This window comes from Myotis lucifugus, unplaced genomic scaffold, assembly GCF_000147115.1.
Source record: "Myotis lucifugus unplaced genomic scaffold, Myoluc2.0 scaffold_606, whole genome shotgun sequence".
Taxonomy (NCBI): domain Eukaryota; kingdom Metazoa; phylum Chordata; class Mammalia; order Chiroptera; family Vespertilionidae; genus Myotis; species Myotis lucifugus.
In genome coordinates, this window is record NW_005871654.1 from 116,416 (window position 1) to 123,574 (window position 7,159).

A 7,159-nucleotide genomic window follows, 5' to 3' on the forward strand; every position below is an offset into this window, starting at 1 on the left:
GAACCACAGTTTTAGAGAGATCACCTGCTTCCTTCTTGTTCTCTCTTGGATTATTCTCTCTGGGGGAAGCCAGTTGCCATGTAAGAACACTCAAGCTGCCCAACTTCATCCGAAGAATCTATAATAATGAAAGTGTAATATGCTAATTGGACCAGACATCCTTCTGGACAAAGTCAGGGCTGTGAGGGAAGCCAGGGTCCTGGGTGCCAGAGGGAAGCCGGTGCTGGCAGTCAGGGGAAGGAAGGCCTACTCTTGCATGAATTTTGTGCATTGGGCCTCTAGTGGATAAATAAGATGGCACAAGTCTCTTGAGCAATGGATGAGAATAATAGTATCTTCTCAACACTTGGTGGAGAGAGAGAAACTGATTACAATGGGTGAAATGAGGAATGTAACATTAGCTACAAAAATGTGGATAATTAATGAGTTATTTAAAGAAATTGGATTGTTTAATGTTGGAGTAAGAATTTTCAGAGGCAAGGAAAGTTATGTTGATTTACAAGATGAAAGGCTAAAGAAACAGTATTGACAGCATTAAGGATTCCCCAAGGGGACAAAAAATAATAAGAAGACATTTTCCTAGTGAGCTGAAGCAGGATATATGTTGTTTCTAGTACCAGGGACATGTTTCTGTTGATTTGGACTCTTAATTCTTTCTAACTTTAGGCTCTGTGCAGACTGAAATCTTGGTGATTATTGCAAGATGGATAAGAATCTCTAGTACTCCATGGACCACTAGAGAAGGAAAAACTCTTCCATTGTTCAAAAATGGAAGATGAGCAATCAATCAATCATTTATTTATTCCATAAACATTTACTGAATGTCTACCACACATTAGGTATAGTGCTATATGCCCTAGTTCCAGACTGATGGGTACTTCTAATTATTTGGCATCTGTGTTTGAAGACTAGCCCCCTGTATAAATTATCTACTTCTGTGTAGCATACTATGCCTGAATTTAGCTTAAAACACTGAGCATTTATTATCTCAGAGTTTCTGTGGGTCAGGAATTCAGGAACATCTTAGCTGGATGGTTCCTTCATGACATTGAGGTCAAGATGTTGACTGAGGAAGCTTCTGGAGGCTTCACCAGCATTGGATCCACTTTCAGGCTCCTCACATGGCTTTTGGTGGGGATGGTGGAGGGGGGTGGCTCAGTTCCTTGCCACATGGTTCTCTTCATAGGGCAGCTTGAGTGTTCTTACATAGCGACTGGCTTCCCAAGAGCGAATGATCCAAGAGAGAGCAAGGAGGAACCTGCAATGTCTTTAATGGCCTAATCTTGGAAGTTACAAACTGTGACTTTTGGCATATACTGTTCCTTAGAAATGATCCACAAAGTATATCCCACACCCAAGAGGAGGAAGAGGAATAAGACCCCATCTCTTTTGTGGAGAAGTTACCAAAAAATTTGTGGACATCTCTTTATACCACCCCTTTCTTTATAGGACTTTGTTACTTATGCTATGGCTAGGTTCAAATGTAGACTTAGAAGTAATGTATAAGCAGGTTGACCTAACTAACCATCTAACCACTTTCAGGGACTAAGTAATCAATCATTGTTGACCGTGGCCATACATCACAGTAACTGCTTTTCAAAAATATTGACACTTGGGTTCCACATCCAGAAACTCTGACTCAAATGGTCTGGCATGTGGTCTGGGTAGAGGTAATTTTAAAAAGCTCCCCAGGTGGTAACCAACTGTCCCAGTAAACTGAAAAATTATTGATTGATAAATCTTTACTAGTAAGCATCCATCTAACTGTTGAATGTCACCTTAGTCTTAATTTCACTGAATTATTTGATGAGCTCTAAGTGTTTGATAAATGGCCTTTGTCATTATTTTTGTTCATTTATATTCATTTTATAATGTCTGGTTTGGATTTCTTATTTATTTTGGATCATTTTCTTCAACTCTATTAGAGTTTGACATAATAATATCTTCTTACAGCTTTATCATGCATTCACACATCTAAAGGAAAAATCTTAACTGGCAAAGTTGGCTTGAAGCATGTGTGTGCTATGTAAAAATGTCAGGGATGCTATAATTATATTTTATCAGGTGAAGCTTAACATTTTAATAGGCAGTGTCTAAGACTGATCTGACAGGGTGTTTTGGATGGCGAAATGGATGCTCAAAATAAGGAAACACCACTCAGAAATGAAATGAATCACTTCTGCCAGACGAGTAGGATGGGAGTATATTCTGAAGTGCTCGTATAATTTTTCTGAAGTGCCATCCTCTTTTAATGTATGTTCATTAAATCTGATTTGGAAGGTTGGGGAAACAGCCCCTCTGTGACTTGTTAATCATTAAAGAAGTGTGAACGTTGGCAAAGTGCCAGGAGCAGCCCTTAGCTGGGTATTTATTTAATTTTACCATGGGTATAATTCACCAAAATACCAAGAGTTTAAACAGTTTAATCAGCTCCATCCATTCATGTGTCATGACGTAATGGCAACCAAATTCAACAAATGGGCTCATTATAGCTCCACTATTTATTATCATTATTCTCTCACGGGAGTGAGTTTAATTTAGTTAGATTATTCTGCTGATGTGTATGTTGCTTTTGTTTTGTTTATCAACAGGACAGTCATGAGTCCCTTGCCTTGAGTTAGGCCATTGAATGGAGGCATAATTTTGCACATTAGCTGAAAAATAGACGAGCTATGCACTTTCCATATAAGCAGAGCACTGCCAGCTCTTTCATCAAATGTTGATTTTTAGAAAGATTGCTCTTTTCTCTGGGGTGCTAAAAAGACCCCTCCCCCATTTGGATAGGCCAGTGATCCGTCTGCAATGGCTGTCTACCATCCCCGGAGTACCAGGTTTGACTCAGATGATCAGACTGCCAGCTTCCTTTCTGGAGAATATAGGTTAAGGTCTGGGATTAGAAGTTATACTGAATTTGAGTCCCATCTTGATAGCTCAAACTATATGACATTTGGCAAACTATTTCTCTTTCTTCCACAGAAAGTTGTCAGGACAATGAAATCAGTGCAGAGATAATTCTTGTGTCTGTTTGTCTTGCTCATTTCTCCTCAATGCCACCTACAGGCGACAGCCCCTGTTTCCTTTGAGGAACTTTTATTTCCTATTACCCAATCCTCCACAGGGCTGGGCATTTGGTCAAAGAAAGTCCAAACAGAATTTTATCAATGGAAATTTATTTATTTATTTATTTATTTTTTTGTGATTAATCACTATGCTTTAATTATGTTCAATTTGTAACAATGAAATTGGGGGTCACCACAACATGAGGAACTGTATTAGGAAGGGTCCCAGCATTAGGAAGGTTGAGACCACTGATCTAAGGTTTATTTCTACCTCAGTTGCTGGCTCCTATCCAGCCTGGCCCTGGTCCTGGCTTGGGCAGGAGGCAACCAACTGATGTGTTTCTCTCCCATCGATATTTCTGTCTTTCCCTTTTTCCCCCACTCTCTCTAAACATCAATGGGAAAATATCCTCGGGTGAGGATTAAAAAAACAAATAAAGGTGGGTAACCTGGTCAGAAGATCAAATCTTCAAAGTGCAAGCTGTTCCTCCCAGGAGGTTCGGGCTGAATGTTCTTGAGCATCTCCAGGAAGGCCTGCGGGGATGGTGCCTCCACATTCTGGAAGGTGTTCTGGACTCTGCTGAACAGGATGAAGTATTTTGGCTCCAGCCAGAGGAACCCGAAGTGGTTCTCATCGAACAGGATGAAGACTCCAGGGATGCGACTGGTGTAGGCGAAGCCATTTAAGGCAACAGTAAAAGTAAGTGTGTCCACGCCATAGAAACACATCCTGCAGGTTCGGGGGTAGTTCTGGTCTCTTGAGAGCACGCCCACAGGCAGAACAAAGGGAACAGGCTGCTCCTCTGAAGCTGCATCCCCGGACTCTCTGACGCTGGGCTGGGCATGGCTCTGCCAGCCATGGCCCTGACTTTCCTCAGTCCCATCTTCTTGCTGCTGCTGCTGCTCCCGGATCACCTGCTCATCAATCTCCTGGACCACGCGGGAGAGCTCGTTGAAGTTGGGGAAGATCTCGCCATCTGGCAGCTGGATGCGGCGCATGAGGTGGATCTCTAACCTCGGGTTGGAGTCTCCCGTGATCTTTGTGACCCTGGCATACTTCCCATGGAAGCTGAGCATGGCAATCGATAGGCCGTAGACATTGCAGTTGCATTGGAAGAGGCCTGGCCTGATGAGGTCATCCGGGTGGCGTGGTGGGAAGTAAAGGCGGCGGTAGGTCAGGCAGTCATACTGCTGTCTGTCCTCCTGCACCAGCACCCGCCCCCGTTCGTCCCTAAGCCGCGTTGGTATATCCATTTGGAGGTCTGCCTTGTTGCACTGGGTGGTGAACCTGTCCTTCTGAATCTGCATGTGGCAGTTGTGGGGCCTGCTGTGGCGGCCTTCCATGCACTCCACCGTGGCTGATTTCCTCTCCGTCAGGCGAATTCTGAACGCGGGCTTGAATTGCAGTGGGCCATCCACATGGGTGTTAAGGCAAGGCCCGAACGTCCAACCAGTAATGCATAAGCCGTCCACCACGACATTCAGCAGTGTTCTATAGCGCTCAGTATCTAGCTGCCACAACCCCAAAATGTGTCTGTATGGGTGGAGCAGCTTCGCATAGACTTCTCGATAAGACATACCTATCGTCTCCAGATTCTGCAAGTTTTCACAAAGGCCAAACTCCTCGCGGCAGCGCCGTCTCCAGATGCTGTCGATGTGCAGGATGTGGCGGAATTTGGTGCAGGCCTGGGCCAGGCTGGGCAGATGGGTGCCGGGGAGCGAGGCGAAGATCTCCACCAGTATCTCCATCGGCAGGTCCTGCAGCGAGCAGTGCGGGGATGGCATGGGACTCGCCATTCCTCCACTCCCCGCACAGCACCCCGCTGCCTTGTCAGCCTCGATGTGCTTTTCTGCAGGGGCCGGGCCCGGCTTGCCTTGAGCAGCTGCCCTCTCAGTTGGGCCCTGGCACTCCTGACGACACCGCTTGCCTTCAGCCACGGCCGTCTCAGCTGGCCGCTGGCGCTTCTGACGACACCGACACCGCTTGCCGTTGGCCGCTGCCTTCTCAGCTGGGCCCTGGCACTCCTGACAACACCAACATCCCTGTGAAGAGCAAGTGCACTCCTCCATGCCTCCAGGAGTAACAGCCACCACAGTGTGGGCTGCTGAGCCTCAGCCTGGCTTTAAGCTGGTTCGTCCCGCCCAGAGAGTCACGCCCCCCAGGGCCTAGCCACGCCCCCTCAGAGGAGCCAATTGTAGGACCTTAGCAACACTTCGAAAAGAAACCCATACCCAGGAACAGTGGCCTCCCTTTCCCAGTGCCCCCTCCCTGTCTTCCCGCCCTAGCCCCAGGCACTCACTAATCTGCATTCCGTATGGATATGCCTCCAGGGATATGCCTATGGGGAGGGGCGGGGGACATTTCACATAAATGCAGTCATAATATCTGGTCTTTTGTGACTGGCTTCTTTCACTTAGCATAACATTTAAAAGTTTTATGTATGCTATATTCTAGTCTATGGGTATACCGCATTTTGTTTACCCATTCATCAGTTGATGGATATTTGGGTTGTTTGCAGTTTGAGGCTCTTTTGAATAACGCCGCTGTGAACATTGTGTACAAGTTTTTTGTGTGACCTAGAAGTGGAACTTCTGGGTCATCTGGTAACTCTATGCTTAGCATGTAGAGGAACTGCCAAAAACGTTTTCCAACGTGGCCTCGCTATTTTACATTTCCACCAGCAATGTACGAGGGGTCCAATTTTTAAACATTCTCATGAATGCTTTTTTATTTATTTATTTTTTTCTTTAAAAGATTTATTTTTTTTTAAATGATAACAAGAATAAAATTTTATAAATTGGCCAACTCTGACAATGGGAGATATTGTGATAGATAAAACATTAGTGTTGGGGTCCAACCCCAGCAGGTCCAGGGGTCCCCAAAGGTGTGGACGGAGTCGGTGAAGTAGGAACGACACGGAGACAGCGTTCAGTTGATCAGCAGCCTAGCCAGGATCTCTAGCTACGATCTCCAGCCAAGTTCTGTGTAGGATCTCCAGCCAAGTTCTGTGTACAGGTTCTCTTGCCATGTTCTCTCGCTAGGTTCTCCAGGTTCTCCAGCCAGGTTCGGTCTAGGTCTAGGATCTCCAGCCAGGTTCTGTCTTTTATTGTCTTTTTTTTTTAATCAAAATATATTATAGCCATCCTATGGAGTGTTGAGCGGTATTTTATTATAGTTTAGAGCAGAGTTATTGACTGTAGGTTGACTTGACCTTGAACTCCATAAGGGAAATCTCTTCTATGCTCAGCCTTCACCCAGCCTCTGCCAAATCTCTCAGGCCCCTGGTAGGAATGGGCTCCTACATGTGAGCAAGGATGGACTCGAGTTCTTCACTTTCAGTTGACCTCAGTTCTTCACTTTCAAGTGACTAACCTTGCCAGTTCCTTGGGTGAATGGATGCCCTCCAAAAAAAAAAGTTCACAGGATCTGCCCACTATGAACATAATTTTCCTATGGGCTGAGACTGGCCCTGCCCATTCAGACAGGCTCCCATTCTCATGTTGAGAGCAGCTATATCCCTTCTCTCCACTTTTCTGGATTCCTATCAGAGAAACACTCTCACATTTGGAGGGTTCTCTTAGTGCCCTGGGAGGAATTTGAATAGACATTTAGGGTGGTTTATTTGATAGAGGGGTGTAAATTCCATCTGCCACAGACACTGACTTCGATCATTTAAACACTAAAATTTCCCAATCCCTCCTTTGAAGAATAGCCCTATATTATTATTTTTTTAAAAAAAATATATATTTTATTGATTTTTTACAGAGAGGAAGGGAGAGAGATAGTTAGAAACATCGATGAGAGAGAAAGATCGATCAGCTGCCTCCTGCACATCTCCCACTGGGGATGTGCCCGCAACCCAGGTACATGCCCTTGACCGGAATCGAACCCGGGACCCCTCAGTCCGCAGGCCGACGCTCTATCCACTGAGCCAAACCGGTTTCAGCAACCCTATATTATTATTGTTATTAACCAGGTAATGGGTGTAAAGACTCTTCTTTTAGGATCCTGTATTGATGGGGTTTTGAGGGATGGTCTCCAAGGGTACATGTGTGTCTGGTGGGTCAAGGAGAACTGGAAATTTATTTTTAACAATGTA

At 45.1% G+C, this 7,159-nt stretch overlaps 1 pseudogene; it reads right to left on the bottom strand.

Moving 5' to 3' along the window:
• Positions 1-3,512: 3,512 nt before the first annotated feature.
• LOC106694747 lies at positions 3,513-5,129 on the bottom strand (annotated as a pseudogene).
• Positions 5,130-7,159: the final 2,030 nt, after the last annotated feature.